General features: G+C 27.6%; 1 protein-coding gene and 1 long non-coding RNA gene across 3 annotated transcripts in view; both read left to right on the top strand.

Moving 5' to 3' along the window:
* Positions 1-7,650: 7,650 nt before the first annotated feature.
* LOC136985914 (uncharacterized) lies at positions 7,651-14,905 on the top strand. The gene is made up of 4 exons (XR_010882404.1): positions 7,651-7,749; positions 8,544-8,589; positions 14,549-14,669; positions 14,740-14,905. It is a non-coding gene; the product is annotated as an uncharacterized lncRNA (long non-coding RNA).
* Positions 14,906-15,479: 574 nt separating this feature from the next.
* The window catches only part of LOC136985899 (longitudinals lacking protein, isoforms H/M/V-like), a 65,069-nt gene continuing 61,583 nt past the window's right edge, over positions 15,480-18,965 (top strand). For both annotated transcript variants that reach the window (XM_067283294.1, XM_067283292.1), the window contains exon 1: positions 15,480-15,615. The gene's annotated coding sequence lies outside the window, so the exon portion shown is untranslated. The remainder of the gene's footprint in view (positions 15,616-18,965) is intronic.

Below are 18,965 nucleotides of genomic sequence, written 5' to 3'. Positions count from 1 at the left end.
GAGCTTTTAAATATATTTATTCGTTTGAAATATTTTAATTACAATGATATTATTTTAAAATTTCATAAAGAATTAATCTGAACTGCCTTAAAAAATAGTTATTTTATTTTTAATTATTTGTTTATTTAATAGAAAAAATTATTTTAATGAATTTTAATTTAATTTTTTTTAATTTTCTTCTCAATGTAAATCAATTTATTAAGAACATCTTTATAATAAAAGTATTAATATGTGTTTAAATATTTGCTAATTTATTTAATTAACAGTTGTATACTTAATTTAACCATTTATGTTTAATAAATTTATTTGTAAAATTTACAAAACTATAATAAGTCATGCGAATAAGTAAAGGCAAATTTAATAGGACCCCGCCATACGAATCGATGCGTTTAATGACTTCTCCTGTAAGCAGAAATTCGCGTAATATATCCTATTAATTATTAAATATTTCCTATATTAACATACCTATCACGTACTTTTGAATGTAAACAAGGCAAATTAAAACTATATTACAAATAGCATGATACCGTAAATAATCAAACATCTTTAAATATGTAAATATAGTTTATCGGACCATTTGTAATGTAATCGTCGTGTACATGTTAAAAAAGGTCCTTAATAATTATTCAAATATTTTTCATTTTTGACTTAGCCTCCTCTCTTGGTTCTGGATCAGCTATCGTCAGAGCTACCATCATTATCCTGGCGCAGTGCCCTAACTAGCCATTCCTGTGCACTGTGCAAGAATTTGCAATTAGGCCCCTTAATTAATTAGGTTTGGGAAAATAATAAAACAAATACGTGCAATTTGGACCTCCCTTCTAAATGGGCCCTGTGAGGGTGCACCTTTGCACCTGCCTAATTACGTCACTGCTCTGGCATTTTGGAATTATGTTGCAAAGTGATTAGCATAAATAACATAAGGACACGATGCGAGAAACCCAGTCAAAGACTGACGTTTTTCCCAGTGTTTAGTACGGAACGAAGAAAGGAATTATAGTAATGCTTTCCCAGAACGAGAATGAGCATTACTGATCGATATCCACGAGATTTAATGCACCTTAAAAATGGCGTGAATTTATCTATAAATTAAGAATTACTTCACGTATTTTCCATTTTTTTTTTTTTTTTCTGATTACCAATAGCGTAAACCTGAAACCGCGTGTGGCGGAGTTCTACTGAGTAATTATTTATTAAATTAATATAATTTCAATTCGTAATATAAGACTATTTAATAAATTTATTTTATTAATGTTAATGTGAGGGAAATAGAATATACAATTCTTAAATTTTTTATAATAAATTTATTAATTTAGTTTATTTAGTTTGACTCATCTTTAAAACAATCAGATGTGCTATTAAGTTTACTTCCGAACATTCCAAAGGTTGTGCTAGTTTTCGATTTTATGTTTTTCAAAACAGAAGTTATAAAAACAGATAAAATTGTTTTATCTCGCATCCTTGACAATCCTCTTAAAGCATTTTTAGATTATTTATGTTTTTGATTCTTACAACTTTTGCTACTTGTTTCGTCTACCATTATTTTTATTAAAATTATTTCTCTATTTTCAATTTTTATTATTATTGAAATAATTTCATAATATATCTTCTTAAAGTTAATGCTTCAAAGAGAATAATTTTAAATTTTGTATTAATTGTAATAATTTGCAGCAAATCGTAAATAATTTTGTATTAATACTTTTAAATTCGTCAATATTTAGAGAAATTAAATTTTCTTTCTCACTCCTTGATATGTTTCTTTAAGGATTCGATTGCAGACATCTAAGTTAAGATTTTGATATAAAACACTACTAATAATAGATAATAGATTAAACAGCCACTTCAATTCTTTTTTAATTAATTAGAGGCAGAATGCAAACTACTAAATAATGTGTAAAGAATTCTGTTGCTCATATGCGCAAATACGAGCGCTGATTTATTTGCTGTGACTATAGTGTTGTAACTTACTAATTAAAAAAAAAACAAACACGTGATGATGACAATGTTTCGATGTATTCTCCACCTTCGTGCACAGTTCGCTGTCAAACTACTGGGAGGCGACAAACACCGTCAGCAGCGTCATTTTTAGCCAGTATCTGGAGACGTTGCCTCTAAAAAGTTCTTTCACTTTTGGGAAAAGGTCTATCACATGGACTCGTATTTAGGTCAGTACAATAAATGTTTTAGTATCTGCACTGTCATCTAGTTAACGGTGCCCTCCCTCACTTGTGACGAAGAATGGCTACGCGCGTTGTCGTGAAAGACAATTGGATGTTATTACAGTCTCTATGGCTTTTTGCGATAAATTGTTGGACGAAAATGATGTTCAAGAAAGTTATAGTAAAATCTAATGTTAATTGTCTATCTCTGCGATACACAACGAGACAAGAAAACTCTTTGGAGGTCGTATGCGATGATAACATTTCCAATTTAGTCAATTCTTACCGCTGTTTCTTGGTGGTGGCATTCGTTCGATCAGTGTTTCAGCTCCGATTCGCAAGACTTGGTCCAAATTTCATAAATTGTAATAATCCAATAAAGGAAGAATCCTTCTTCGCGCTTGCTACAATCTAAATTCAAGTAGTTTCCATTATTTGCCACTTCTGCACATCATTCAGAGCATGAGTCATCTTATAGCAGTTTTGCACAGTTTTGTCTTCCACTTCTATGTCAAGATGTGGTAAACACTGAAAACTATAAAGACTACTTTGTCATTCATTTCTTGGCAAGTCTAACGACATTTATTCTCCAATAATCTCAAAATTCTTTTACATGTCGTTTATCTGTTGCAGTGATTGGATGGCTGCCCACCATGCATAATCTCGGTATTCTTCCGTCCACGACACACTACTATATGGCAGAGCAGCATCGTCACATGCCTCAATCAATCTTTATGTGACACTGCCACACATTTTATCCATGTACATCTTGAATTTTGATAAAACATCATTGATTTTGGCAAGTAAACATTGCTTATTACAATAAAATAAATACTTAAATATTTGAACTTTTCCTGTTTCTCAAACATAAAATAACCAAAACAAAATGCAATAACATACATAAACAGTCCAGAAAAATATTTGATGGGCTTTTGGGATTTTTTTTAATGTAAAGTCTATATTAATTATACACGCATATAATTAATACAGACTTTACATAAAAAATCATTAAGGAGCTAAAAATAATAGATTATTAATTGAATTTTGGCAATTTGCTAGATTATGAGCAATTGTTAATGATGTTACCAGTTCGAAAAAATACTCCTATATTTATGTGATGTTTAATTGTTCTGAAATATTTCAAATTCTAAGAAAACTGTAACAGTAAAACATGTAACAATTCAATACAGTAATACATATGTCAGAATTTTTACAAGAGACGATAATCTATTTAATTATTACAACAGCTGGAACTTTCTTTCGAGTAATGTATGATTAAATCTGCCTCTCCAGATTATGTTACTTATAAATGCAGTAATGGGCTCAGCCAGCATGTATAAAAAAAAAAATCCACTAGCAACGAGTTGCTTAACTTTCCCGGCAACAACATTTAAAACTGCGTGTGGTGCTATCTGTTAATCATAAAAAACTTTTTATAATTAATTTTATTTAAAAATTTTTAATTATATTAATTATTATAAAATGGAAAAAAGCTTAATTTCGACGGTAGGAATGAGTTTTATTAAAAATTGTAAATGCTAATAACAAGTAAAATTTTCATCAAATAATCGATATATGGCAGACGATCCTTCTCTATCTCCTCACCAGTGGCGTAGCGTAGTGGGGGCGGCAGGGACGGCCCGCCCCGGGCGGCACTTTTAGGGAGCGGCATTTTTTCACAATAATAAATAATAATATCTTGTAAAAATTTGAACCATTTCATTTCAATCATAATAACCCATTTCATTTCATATTTTTGTCGCACTTACGATTCGGACTGATTGAAATGAGCACGGAATTTTTCATTACTTATTCTGTGACGAAACTGGGAAATCCCCTTTCTTTAAATGAATGTATAATAATGGCACCTTGCTCATTGTAGCGACTGACAACACCGTCTGTACTGACTTGTAGGGATTCCCCGTATATTATTTAAGGGGACGAAATTTTCCTCCGCCCCAGGCTGCTGACACACACGCTACGCCACTGCTCCTCACCCTCTCGATTTTTAACCACAAAAATTTCATAGCATCAATCCCTAATACACAAAATTTCAGAAATTTTCGATTAAACGCACAGAAGTTATTGAGCTTCAAAGCAGATGAGCAAAATTGTGCTCTTCCACTTACTAAAAGGCCTCCAAATTAAAAATTTTATATTTAACATCGAAAAGAAAGTGGCACACTAATATTAAACATAAAGTTATATTATCTCTATAATATATTTTGTATCGCGGAAATATTATTTGATATATTAAAAAAAACTATCAAGGTTTGTATTAATATTAATTATATAGTTCATATGTAGCAATTTTGTAACATATTAATTAAATAATAGAACTATAATAAAAATTAACGCAAACGTTAAATACTATATTTCGGTATATCTGCTTATAATAACTTTCAGGTAACTGATTATAAGAATTTATCCCGTGGAATATTTTTACTAATGCATCTAATAACCTAATCCTACTTTCAAAACAGAAAATTATGAGTATATAGAACGATAAATGGTCGTGTTGTCTGGTAAAGTGAATGAAACGGACTATGTCATTGGATTGTTTATCCAGCTTTATTGAAGCTGGATAAGGCGCTTTATCAGGCAATGCGCCAAATTATATGATAACATTCTCTCTACGTTCAGATTTATAAGAATGAAGTATTTTTAATAACTTCAAATAATTTCTTTATAAAGCTTTTAATTTATGAACTTCAAAATATTTTCAAATTTGCCTTTTAAATCTTAAAGACATCAAGTATTAAAACATTTTAATAATTTAATTATTAAAATTCCCAAATTATTAAATTATTTGTGAAATATTGACTTTTAATACTTTGTAATAAATAACTTTACTACAAATAATATCATTTTTCCAGTTTCCTATCATGTCAGTCCTCTTTTATTTGCACAGATTCTTATTTTATAAATGAATTCTTCCAAATAAATTTATAAATTTAAAAGGAAATTAATTTCAATTTTTTTCAGGTTTTAATTACTTTATGTAAATAAATTTTAAAACCCATCAATAATTTTTATTTTTATTAGAAACTTACAGCCCTACACACATATGCATTTCTGCATATGTGATATTCTGAAAGTCAAATTTGTAAGATTATTTTTAATTTAAATGAAATTATCTAGGGAAAAAAACGAACCAGTGAGAATTATTTCAGTACATGTAGATTTAAATGATTTCTCCTTATTTTATTTTTGAAGTATTTGAAGGCCACATAAAATATATATTACTTGGATGGAAATGTGACTAATAAATTCTTTTTATATTTTAAAATATACTAAAATTATATTATATTTAAATTTAAAACCAAATAAAATTACAAAGCATAAACACGTGAATTTTGATTCTTTTGCCTCTATGTCCTTACTGTATTAAACTTTTTATTAGATCTGGACTTAGTATATTAATAGAACTTATTATACTGGTGTTGTTTCAGTAATTTTCACTGATTATAAATTTATTTTATTTACATTATAAATATTTATATTAGTTTATTAATACTTAATACAAAAGTCTTATATTCATATAAATTAATTTAGAAATTAATTAACTAAATTTAAATCAATTAATGAAGTTTTAAAAAAAGCATATAGGCTTTATGAGTGGTCTCACATTCCTACTTTCATGTGATTATAAACATGCATTATGTTTATACTTACATCAATATTCATCAACAGAAATCTAAGCCGGTGATTAAGAAAATAGTCTAACTCAAAATTACGAAAAATCAAAATTAATTTCACAAACTATTGTAAAAATTTTCTAATTACATTTGAAATAAAAAAATTTTAAAAAAATCTATTTTGCCAGAGTAAATATATTTGTATTTTCTTTTTTATACTCATAAAAAATGTTTTAACTTTTACAAACCAAAAGTGAAAATATTTCAGTTACATCATTTTCATAATCACCGGCTCAATTTATTACCTGTTACAACCAAAATGGTCAATAGAGCTAAAAGCATTAAAATATTATTTGATGTTTTACCTCCAAGAAAAATTAACGTTTTTAATTAATCGATAAGAAAATAGATTTTTGATACAGCAACATTTTTATTTAAATTGAATACATTAAAACCAAAAAGTTGAAAATTGTTTTAAGTATATTTAAATATTCACGACCACTGATTGAGATCTTATGACCCTCAGTAACGGATAGCTCCGTAGATTGAAAAGCACTGTTCTAAACAACACTTATCTAGAGATTTTTACAATATCTTACAAAATTTCAGATAAATTGTATCCAGATAAATAAATATTTTAAGACTATAATCCACTTGAGATAATAGTTTTAATAAAACTGGCAACGGCTCTTGCTCGACCTTCCCGGCACTATAACAAGTACTCTATATTCCGGCGTATAAAACGACCCCCGACTTTTGAGAAGATTTTTCTGGGTTAAAAAGTCTTCTTATATGCCGGAATATACGGTAGTTAAGAAGACCTTAGGGAGTCTGATTTTTAGTCATACTATGATGTAAAATTTAAGTAATAAAAGAAGCTTAAAAGAAGTAATTTTGTTGAATTGTGATAAAAAAAAATCTCCATTTAATATAACGTGACTAATGCGAAAACTATATGTGATACTTAAAAATTTAACGACGGTTGATATTAAACCACTCTCTCTTCAAACAACAATTATTTTGATATTTTAATGAGTGATACAATAACTCGGCGTGGATAACAAACATACCATCTATTAATATATCAATAAAAAAGCACACAATTTACAAGAAATCTTGGTGTTTACTACGCTTGAGTAAAAACTTACATAAACATAATAGAATACTTATAAATTAGCCAGAATTATACGACACATCATGTGCAATTATTGCTCGCCTTTCCACCCCCCATTTTGGCGGCAAAACTGGAACTCTGCGTCATCTTACTGCCCAATCATGAACACCATGGACTTCTTGCTGCTCCATTCTTCTGGCAGATCAGCACTGGCGTGATTGAACTAGTCTCCATTCCAAATTCAATTAGCATTAATTTGCTCATTATGACCCATAGAATGAAACGATTTGGATATTGTATTTTCATATCAAACACTACTTTTCTACCAAATTTCATCAAAATCGGTGGGGACATGGGTATACTCCTTGTAAGAGGGTCTTTTTAGGTTCCACCGGGTGGTGAGGACGGACCACCCCCGACGTTTTTCGATCCGTCTGGATATGTCCGGTCCCGTCCCTCACCAACCAGCCGCCCCATTGTGGGCCTGGCCAAACCCATAATGGGCTTGCTAAAAGAGGCCCTCTTAGTGTCCTCAGAACAGAAAGAGTTTTTTAAAAAAAAAAAGACGTCGTTGGATGGTAATTTATTAACATTTTAAAAATTCAGTTGGTGTAATAAGCAGAATATTTTAAAAATTAATAAAAATATTTTATTAATATGATTATTATTAATTACAAATTTGAATAAACGACGTTATTTTTATAATAATTTAATTTTTGGCTATTTTCAACGAGTCAAATGACTGCATAGCAACCGATTGTTTACTTTTTTCCTCTCTCCAAATTCGATTAAGATGTAAACACAAGAAAAATATTCAAACTTTGATAAAATTTTCAAGGTAATTTTTACTAATTACATCTTATAATTATTAATTATTCAAAAAATAAGCTTCAAACACGTTTTTAAAATAATTACACTAATTTTTTAATTTCTAAATGATTTAGTGGATACATAATATACATAATTAATCTGTTTATAAGTAATTAATTATGTATAAAAAACAAATGATTTGTTTATCATTTTAAATAAGCATGAAATTCATCACTTACAATACATAAGTCATATTATTAAAACATTTTGAAATATGGAGGGAAGAGAAAAAATTCAAAATTGACAGGTCTATTGTATATTACAATGTTAATATTAAATTAGTATTGGTTTTTAACTATATTGTTTATCTACAAATAAACATCTTTCTTTTCATATTTAAAAATATTTACTGTTGTTTTATTCATTTTGGTTAATGTTACCTTAGGTGCCAAGGTGGCAGCTCATCTCAGATTCCAGCAAGGAAACAGTGGGATGCATGTTCTAACTTAACCTAACCTATTCTAATAATTTGGTTGCTAATAATTATGGTAATTTATTAGAATAGGTTAGGTTAGGTTAGTACATGCGTCCCACTGTTTCCTTGCTGGAATCAGAGACGAGCCACCATCTTGGCACCTAGGGTAACATTAACCTTTATTTTTAACTGAAAGTTTTAACAAAAATAAACATAATCAAAATTTACTTGATAATTTATTGCATACTTCATTTATACCTATCATTCTGAATTCAGTTCAAAAGCTTGTAATATTACTTTTATTTTTAAATTCTGTTTAAACATTGATATTTTGCTTTTTATTATAGAGCCGTAACAAAGTTTAATAGAAGATTCTTCATACAATTTGTTAAGGTAATAAAATTTTAAATCTCTAGTGAATATTTATGAAAATAATAGTCATTATTAATAACTAACATGAACATATTTGTTATTGTTTTGAAAGAACTGAATATTCTACTTTGTAACAATTTATAGTTTTTAGCTACGTTATGCTGTCCATTAATTACATGTACAGTACAGTTTTTGAGCCACTTTTGATCCCCCTCCATTCCTAATTGTATAAATTGTATAAATAATATTGTTTAGTATTATTATTTTAGTACTAGGTATGAAAGTTTACGCTTTATCCATAGAAGGAAATGTCTGTTTAATTGAGGTAAAAATACATTAAGGAACCATACAATTTTTGAGTCATTTTTGATCCCCTCTGTTGTCACTGATGTTCTTTTGGCATACCCCTTCCCCTTTAATTTCATGTGATAGTTTATGGACTCCCTTGACGTCAAAAAAGTGACTTTAAAAAGTACTGCAAATGTTTTCTTATTGATAGTTTATTTATATAAATAGTAAGTAGGCTTATAAGAATAAATTGATATTCCACTAATAGGACTAAAAACAGTCCGTGTAGACAATGCCTCGATTACGTTCCTAATCATTGCCGTATCCTTCCCTGTTAAACTGGACAGCCTCTTATTGACAAATATAATATATTTTGTTCATAAAGTTTGATATACAGTAGAAATTACATATTGTAATCACATATATTGTTATCAGAATTAGCATGCTTAAAACATAATTTAAAGTACACTTATAAAACTTTACTTATTGTAATCAGAATTTGGTTATACTTTAGTTATCATCTTTGACATAAGTAATATCTTAAATAGGCATTTTTCAGGGTTTTTTTTTCATGTGATAAGACTCCTTAAAGCTAAAAATGTGCATGAATCTTAACCAGTGCTTTAATCAACTGATGATCATTATTTGTTCACAATACAGTACTTTAACTTGTTTATATCTCTTACTTCAATTAAACACCAGCTGTTAAAGCAGTGTTGCAAAAAACCAGAAGGAAAGCAATAATGACTTACTATTGAATTACTATTAATTAATAATAACAGTTTAAATTAATAAACTTTCTTATACATTTTATCAATGTTTTATAATTAATTTCACACCTTCCTTATGTCTTCCAGCAATACTTTAATAAAAACAAATGTTTTCAACCTAGTTTATGGGCCTGCTTCAGGTTCTACACATTCTAATAGAACAGTATACTGATTAGAAACATTGATAAACTTTAAACTTCAGTTTAAAATTTATCAATATTTTAGCATATGTTTTTAATATCAGAAAAACTTAATAAATAACCTGAATTTGCACTAATTTTAGTCTTATTTTGCTTGCCCCTCTTAATGTTATACTGATAACAATAATTAAATAATAAAGTGATTATAATAAGCAGATTTTACCATGTATAGCATTAAAATAAAGTATTAAAAACATGCTTATCATACATAAATTTGAGAAAGGATTCAATATAAAACACTTTAAATATTTTACCAGTTCTTGAATTTATTTATTATAGTCTTTCTTAAAATTTTCGTGTGTAATAGCTGCAATTATTATTAATTAATCTGTGATATTTAACAATATTTTTGATACAGATACTGTATAATTTTATTATTAACTAATCATGTAAAACTGAATGTTAATCAGTTTACAAATTTTAAACATAATAAGCATTGCAACAATAAACAATCAAAAAATTTTAAATGTTTTTGTCATCTATGGTAGCACCAACATATTTATTATAGCATGAATTAGGTTTAAAGTGTGGCTGTGGTTGTTTGTTAATAAAAAATTCTCAGCAAATGCTTATGCATTTGCACAAATTTGTAAGCATGAATTATTTTGAAATTATTTTTAATTGTCTACATGGACATTATTCATTAATAGGACTTTACATTGGTGTTTAAATTTGACACAAGAATGAGAATTAGTTCAGAAAAAACGAATTTTCTTTATTATATCACCTGTAGTAATTTTCCCTGAGAAAATTACTACAGGTGATATAATAAAGAAAATTCGTTTTTTCTGAACTAATTCTCATTCTTGTGTCAAATTTAAACACCAATGTAAAGTCCTATTAATGAATAATGTCCATGTAGACAATTAAAAATAACTTTAGAAATAAGGACTGTAAGGCAATTATAATTGTTTTGAAATTAAACTAAAATTTCTAAAAATTACATTTAATGAAATAACTAAAACACTTTGAATTAATAATCAAAATATAAACATTTAAAATTAAATTAAATGTTTGTTCATAATTTTAATTCATTGCTTAAGGAAAACTGAAGATGAGAAAACAAATATTTATTCTGGTGTTTCATCACAATTGTAAAATCATCTTCATTTTTCTATTATTGACCAGAATTCTATTTGACAATTTTATTAAGAAATTGTTAATTTTTAGATCATGATAAATATTACAAATGTAACATTTGAATAAGAAGATACACTGTGTAGAAAATTCAAAACTGTAATGTAGTTGTCAACATTGAAATGATGTATATTACTGTATGAATCTAAACATTTTTGCATTACCATATTTATTTAAAATTATTATTTTTACTATTTAGTTACTTTCATATATGATGGTATAGAACTATAAAAATAAATTCAGGATAGTAATTTTTCTTTGGATTTCATAATTATTTATTGTATTTCATATTATGGTATGTTATATTAAAATATTATATAATTAAATATAATTTATAAAATAGACTAATAACATTAACAAAAATGTGGTAGAGTCAAAAATAAATCAATCATATAAGTTTTATATTTTAATAGTGCAAGTATTTACAAAAGGTCACCTTCAGAATAAACATGTTCTGTAATTACACTTTTTTAACTCATTCTTCATTACCTCTTTGAGCGCAATTATCACAGCATTTTTACCTCTTCTGCTGATTTCAATTTGCAACCCTTTACTAGAGCTTTCTTCTTGTAGATATGAAAATTTGTGGTAGTAAGGTCCTGTGAGTTAGGAAGCTGTGGAAGTAAGATATTTTACAGTTATTCACTAATAGGGAAAGCTCAATATTCTGGATCAATACTGTATTACGATAATGAACCCAGCTTTCTACTTGTCAGAGATGAGACTGTTTTCATCTTGCTGCATCATGGAAGCAACTGAAAATTTCAATGTAGGACGTATTGTTAATAATTTTATCGTTGGAAACAATGCTGTAATACACCAGGATGTTCACATTAAAACATGCCACAAGTGTTATCATCCCCTTGGATCTGTCAAGACAAAACTTTTTTGCCTTGATGAAGGAGCTACTTTCTGCAGTTTTTATACACATAAAATTTTAAATATAAATTAAACATCTCTAACTTTAATTTTCAACTTGCAGTTTCTTCAAATATAAATTGTTAATTTTCATTTCAAATAAATTAGTTTATGAAAAATATGTACATAATATAGCTACTGCTTACACTATGATCACATTAATTGCATATTCTCCATATTTTCAGAAAGAATAATACCAATAATTGGAATACTCCGTAATTGAATAACATAACATAGTTACAGTGATATCAACAGAAGAAAAGATACAGCACTAAATCAAATGTCACTTTACAAAATTACAGTGTATTTAAGAATATATAATGAGCAGTTATTTATTGTGACATTGTCACAATGCCAGGCTGCAATTTTTCATCACAGTGTTCTCAATTTTTTAGTAATGTCTATCCCCTGTACATCATACTTTTCCAGTTAGCAATAGAGTTATGCCTGTCATCTATCTAACTCTATTCAGAAAAAATTTTTGAATTGAAATAAAGTACTACCAGATTATATATGAACTCCTGGTTCAAACTGGAAGTTTTTATATAGTTAATTTGGACCTCCTATCCCTAAGCTTTCATTATCTGTCTCAACTGTCATTTATCTAACTTCTCGAGATTAAGGAAGGACAGACTTCAGACAGACAAAAGTAGGAATTTATAGGTCTATAATTTTTTAAATTGTAGTCGAATAATATTATAAGAATATATTACTGGTATTATAATGCATAATCAGAACTTTTCCTTATTAAATTTTGAGAGCACTAAACAATAATTTGGTATCTTCAGATAAAAAAGTAAAATAAAATTATAATTTTTAAGAAAAATATGTTTTTAATGAAATAAGCAATATATATCAGGAATGAAACTGAATTTTATAAAACTGAAATATATGAAAAAGTGATATATTTCAGTTTTATGAAAATCAAAAAATTGTTCTGATTTTCATAATATTATTCTATTATAAAACTTGGTTTCTCTAATAAAACTTCTATATAGAATACCAGTTAAAAAATAGTTTATAAATATCTCATACTTAGCAGTCAAATTTTCACTACTGCCTATATATATACGAGGAGTGTTGAGATTAGGCTAACCATTAATGCCTCTATTTGCTTTATCATGCAGATCTTTCCTGTTGACAGTGGCATAGCCATAGTAGGTCTGTGATGTCAAAAACCCACCCTAAATCATTCGAGCAATAGAATATTAATATAAAAATTTAATAAATTTAATAAGTATTTATCATATATGTATTTACAAATTAATTCTAATCAATTGTATTTGTGTGCCAAATTTATTTCAAAGTGAAGTATTACTATATCCAAAAGTTTAAATATTAAATATAAATATTTTTCAAGAGTCTGAAATACTTGAATTCCTCTTCCTATCTAATGTAAATTCTGGCTACCACTAGCTCTTGATTACAGTCAGTGCTTTCTATACTTGTAGATCTGTAACAAGCATATGCAATCAACACACATTTTATTATACATAATATTATATATTTTGCCTGTGATGAATGATACTGCCATGAAAAAATAGAGTTAGTTATGTTACAATGATGAAGAACTATACAGTGGAACCTTGCTTAACGAGCATAATTCATTCCAGAGTCTTGCTTGTAATGCAAAACACTCGTTAAGCGAAACAATTTTTCCCATAGAAATTAATGTAAAATACGATAATGTGTTCCACGCCAAAAAAATACTTAAATGTTTTATGTATAACGTTTATTCAAAAAAAAAAATTGTACAATATACACTGTTAAGGAGTGTGAAACATCATCATCTTTTCTTCTAGCACGGAACGAACCATCCTAGAATGAGAATTCGATTTGCAGAAACAAAAAAAAAAAAAAACAAAAAAGTCACAGGTAATATGTTTGATAAACACTCCAAACGATATGACAAATTCTTGGGTTATGTAAAGGCTATAATTAAATATTAGAAATTAATTAATTTGACTAGAGGTAGGCAGTTATGTTTCCATCTTGTATTAAATTTAATAATTATAAATAGTTAATTTTTAATTCAGACATTTCTAAAATTTAATTTGGAACCGGTCATTAAATTTAATAACTCAAGAATTTGGCATATTGTTTGGCATATTTATTATATAACAGGCTATGGTTATTGATGTTTATAAGTAATATGTGCGAACACAAGTTTGGAAAAATATGTGATCACAAGCGACACTAAGATGCTAGCGGAATGAGTGCTAAACACAGACTGATGGAGCATACCGCATGCGCACAATTTGGGACTTTCCCTCTCCTCATTACTCCTTATGCGAAGCATCGCTCATTAAGCAAGGCAAATTTTTACAATTTGTTTTGCTCGTTATACGAAATACTTGTGTGAGGTGCTCATTAAGTGAGGTTCCACTGTATTTTGATACAAAGTATACAAATCCTTTAGATGGCTCAAGTGACTTTTGAACCTTGATGCATACATGATTTATATGTGCTACATTTGTTTTGGGGTAGTTTGTTTAAGCAGTTATGAAGTATCAGTATGTTTTTTGTTAAGCGAAAACTCAGATATTAGGTTTTTCTAATCAATAAAAAATTTGCTTTTTAGAATAAGAATTGTTTTCATACAGAATTTAAAAATATACTGATTTAAATATTTTTATTACACTGTTATTATTATTACATATTTTCCAGAAATTGAAAACATGGGATTTTAAGATAGAAGAGATGTATTTTGCAAAAAAACTGCTATCAAGAACTCAAGCTGTCATGTAATCTGTAACAGCAAGCAGTAAAGAGAACATTATTTATTAACGTATAAAATTTTAATTTCAGATAATTAAAAAAATTTTTATATGTAAATAAAATTATTATTTCTGTTGCAGTTAAATGGAGAAATGTGGATCATCTAAAAAGAAAAACAGAATAAAGAACTGAAAATTTAAATTTATGATTTAAGCATCAAAATCATTTAATTATCAACAATAATTACTTTTGTTTCAAAGTTTCTGAAAATATATAAATTATTTTCATAGCATATTCAACTTTAAAATTTCGGTAATTTTTTGTTATTTATAGGTTGTTTTAAGCTGAAATAAAAAACTTACATATAACAGTTTCAAAAGGAATATAAAGAAGAACTTGCTGACTAGTAAAGAAGAGTTAGCATATTATAGATCATGTTGTAAATTCTTATTCTGATTGATAAATTCTTTAATGAAAAATTTGTTAATACTAAAAGTGATATATAATTAATATTACTTAATGAAGCCATATGCATAAAATATTTTTTTTACATACAAAATACTCATAATTATTTTTCAAAACTATATAGAATAATAGTTTTCAACATTCTTTTTTATAAATTTTCAAAAGTGATTACATTTTTTTTATAATTGAATTACTATTTCATAAGTATAGAATATAATTTTAGAATATAAATTTATTTGTGTGTATATATATATATTAGTAGTGTAAAATACATCCTTTTTGATATTGTAAATGATTCAAACTTTTTGTGTATATAATTTTTACTGAAATTCTATTGAAATTAACAGTTAGTTTTATTTTCATAGATGAAGGAATTGAACTAATAGGAAAGAGATTCATGTGTGGAATTTGTAAGAAGACATTTACGCAAGGTGGAAGTTTGAAAAGACATTTACGAACTCATACGGGAGAGAAACCATTTTCATGTGATATTTGCAAACAAAGATTTAGCCAAAAAACTAGTCTAAAAAAACATTTTCGCATTCATACTGGTGAGAAACCATTTTCCTGTGATATCTGTGAACTAAAATTTGGTCAGAAAATAAGTTTAAAAAATCACTTAAGAACTCATACAGGTGAAAGACCTTTTCAATGTGAAGTATGCAAAGAGAGTTTTGCCTTGAAGCAGACTCTAAATTCTCATATCCGAATCCACACGGGAGAAAAACCTTTTTCTTGCACAATTTGCAAAAAAAGGTTTGCCTACAGAAATAATTTAAATTATCATTTGGGTACTCACACTAACAAGAATCCTTTTATATAGAAATTTGCACTTAAATCATTTGTACATGCCAAAGTTTGTTGCCATAAGAAATTCTTATACCAAAAAATTTTAACAAACTAGTCATTATATTTATTAAATATATATTATATATGTTATATATTTTAAATTATAATTAATTTATTTGTTTTTGTTTAAGTTTATAAATATATTTTATTTAAATTGTTGATTTTATATTTAAATAGAAAGTAAATTATATCAAATGTTATTTATTATAAAAAGAAAAGTAATATTGGTATTTTATTTTAATCTTTATTATTTATCAAAGTTAAATCATTTTATTTATATATTTGTTTTTTATTGTTATAAAATATATCTTTAAATTTTTTAAATACTTTTTATTATCAAATTTAATTTAATTTGATATAAAAATTGTTACCTGAGAATTTTCATAAGATGAATTTTCCAATGATAAAAGTTTACAACCTTTCTACAGTTTAAATAAAAATATGCAGAACAAATTTTTCTACATATCTTAATTTGAGTTTCCTATAAAAAGTGATTAGTCCAAAACTTAACATTTTGCTTTTTTTCCCTTGTTTTTTTGACAGTTCAATAAATACATGGAATATTAATTAATTATATATTATATTACCATTATATTTATAGCAGTAATTATCTATTTTTTTAGAAATGTCAGCTTCAAAATTATGTGAATAAATTTTGAAACTCAAACATAACATAACAAATAAAATTTGAAACTCAATTTCTTATATTGTAGAAGTATAATAACTAGTGATGTAACGAATAGTATATTCGACCTCAGCCGAATACCGAATATTCGGCCAGGAGCGTGGCCGAATGGCCGAATATTCGGCCAAACTATTCGGCTTGATTAACGCACGTTCAAAAATTGGCGCGCAAAAATTATGGCAAGGATCGCGCACCCTGCTCTCTATTGGCCCGATGTCACTACGATTTTTTCTTCCGGTAGGTCTAAATTATTTAAATTAATTAATTAAATTATAATTATTAAAGTTAATATGAGATTGAGCCTAACGTCTACCTCTAGTGCCAAAGTGGTTTATAATTTATGTAATAGCCGTAAATAGCCCGATATGATTCGGCAGTTGTTGGTATTTAGATGTAAGTTATAACTTATAAGTTATTTTATTTGCAATCAATCTTTTTAACTCTTTAATTAAGCAGTAAAATTTTATTTTTACTACGTATTTGTAGACTGAATAGTACCCTAAGGATATATACTTTAGTGGGGACATATGGTCTAGTTTCTGCCTAGTTGTGGAACAGTTCAAATATACTATTGGGGGTTTTCTATTTATGAAGTTTTGTGATATTTTGTTGCTATCGTTTTTGTCAATATTTTTAAAATTAACATGATTTCAAATGTTATCTTTTGCATATAATGAAAAATGCTCGCTCTTTGCTTTATATTTAAAATAAATTATATATTAGTCACTCATCTTCTAGAAATAGATAAATAATTCTTTCTTTAAATACGATAAGTTTCAATAAAACGTTTCGTAAATCATTTTAAAACATCGTAAAAAATATTAAAATATACGCGAATACGAATATAACATAATTAACTAAACAATAACATTAATGCCCGATACATTCTAACCTACACGCCATCAATGCCATAAGATATCGGGCTAGATAAAGGCTATAATATTATTTAATTACGAAATAATTTAATACTAGAGTTAGATGCTATTTCTTATTAACTTTAATAATTATAATTTAATTTTCAGCATTAATAAAAGTTACCAAAATGATTAATTTACTGTGTTTTTGTTATTTCTTACTCTTGTTTTGAGTTATTCGGTATTCGGCCGAATAGTGACTAAATATTCGGTATTCGGCCGAATAGTGATTTAAATATTCGGTATTCGGCCGAATAGTGAAAAATAGGCCGAATAGGCAGAATACCGAATATTCGTTACATCGCTAATAATAACATAATAAATTTAAATTTGTTTTCATTTAAACTTTTGGGTATGATGAGGTAAAAAATTGTCAAAAGATTTATTGGTATAGTAATTCGTAAAAGTCCTAGTAACCTGAAGATACAATACTCATTTGTTTGATAATTCTTAAACAATATACAAGGGGATAAATCAGGAATTTGCTAGCTACTCACTTTAAGAATTGCACTTAAGAATTCAAAATCATCAAGAGCTAGAGATAAAAATAAAGTTATAATCAGTGATTGAGATGAGATTAAAACAAAACAGAAGAAGAAATGATAGTTTTCCACTCAGTACCTGCTGCACATGCATATGGACAGGCATAACACAGTGCTTAATATTGCAAGAGTTTTAGCATTAACGAATTCATGTGCTTTGCAAATTTTTAAAAGATTTTCCAGATGCTTTCATTATCACCAGTAGTTTGTGACCTGTATGCAGAGACGGACAAGATTAGTAACAGCATTAGCCTATATAGTTACAAGAAACAATTTATTTTCGATTTCCTAGAAAGAAAATGTTCTTCAAATTGACAAAAATATAATATCAAACTAAATAACAAAATAAAAATTACATCCGATTGCTGGTATTGCTGCTTAAAAGTAACGGAATTGTTTCAAAACATTAAAAAAAAAATGGCATCCCTGTCTACCTCATGTCACTTCAAATACTATTATCTCTGATCATAAATAAACACATTAAAACAAAATGAATAAAGTGGTAAGAAAGAATGCAAATGGACGATGTGTGAACACAACATAGCATTATGAGATAATAAGATAGCTAAATATCTGAAACAGTTATAAAAACACCAGCCATTCTGGGGATCCGAGTTGTTTTGGAAAATTCCATTGGTAAAGCTAGTTGAATAGAATTTACTTGGACTGTAAAACCAGCAATACCTTTTATTGGGCTGAAATTTGAAAAAATTGTAACCTATAAATTCCTACTGTCATCCATCCGTTGTCTTTCCTTAATCTCGAGAACGGAGTTAGATAGATGAAATCCGAGACTAGATATGGAAACCTGAGGGGCAGGAGGCTCCGATTAACTATATATGAACTTCCAATTCAGAACTTTTTCGAAAGCAGTTAATAGATAACCAGCACAACTCAGCCAGGAAAATTAT

Source organism: Centruroides vittatus, unplaced genomic scaffold, assembly GCF_030686945.1.
Source record: "Centruroides vittatus isolate TY-2023 unplaced genomic scaffold, ASM3068694v2 contig_980, whole genome shotgun sequence".
In the NCBI taxonomy this organism is placed as follows: Eukaryota; Metazoa; Arthropoda; class Arachnida; order Scorpiones; family Buthidae; genus Centruroides; species Centruroides vittatus.
Note: the sequence above shows the minus strand (reverse complement) of the source record. Positions and strands in the feature narration are given on the sequence as shown.